The sequence below is a fragment of the Sinocyclocheilus grahami genome, unplaced genomic scaffold, assembly GCF_001515645.1.
Source record: "Sinocyclocheilus grahami isolate Dianchi unplaced genomic scaffold, SAMN03320097.WGS_v1.1 scaffold3151.1, whole genome shotgun sequence".
NCBI classification, from domain to species: domain Eukaryota; kingdom Metazoa; phylum Chordata; class Actinopteri; order Cypriniformes; family Cyprinidae; genus Sinocyclocheilus; species Sinocyclocheilus grahami.
The window spans coordinates 24,734-25,032 of record NW_015508316.1 but is presented as its reverse complement, the minus strand read 5'-3'; the positions used below and the strand labels follow the sequence as shown (position 1 = coordinate 25,032).

Here is a 299-nt window from a genome sequence, read left to right as displayed (position 1 = left end):
GAGTAATGATGCTGAAAATACAGCTTTGAAATCACAGCAATAAATTACATTTTAAAATATTTCCAAATATAAAAGTTATTTTAAATGGTAAAATTATTTCAAAATTGTACTGTTTTTGCTGTATTTTGGATCAAATAAATGCAGGCTTGGTGAGCAGAAGAGAATTCTTTAAAAACAATAAAAATCTTACGGTTTAAAAACTTTTGGCTGGTATGTTGGAAGATATTAATAATTAATAAGGTGAATCTGAGATGTTTATTTGACAGTGATTTCACATTTCTTGTTTGTATGAAGGCTAA

At 26.4% G+C, this 299-nt stretch overlaps 1 long non-coding RNA gene across 1 annotated transcript in view; it reads left to right on the top strand.

Moving 5' to 3' along the window:
• The first annotated feature begins 143 nt into the window (after positions 1-143).
• LOC107576049 (uncharacterized) overlaps positions 144-299 on the top strand; it is a 10,827-nt gene continuing 10,671 nt past the window's right edge. The window contains exon 1 of the long non-coding RNA XR_001607987.1: positions 144-214. This is a non-coding gene — a long non-coding RNA (uncharacterized lncRNA). The remainder of the gene's footprint in view (positions 215-299) is intronic.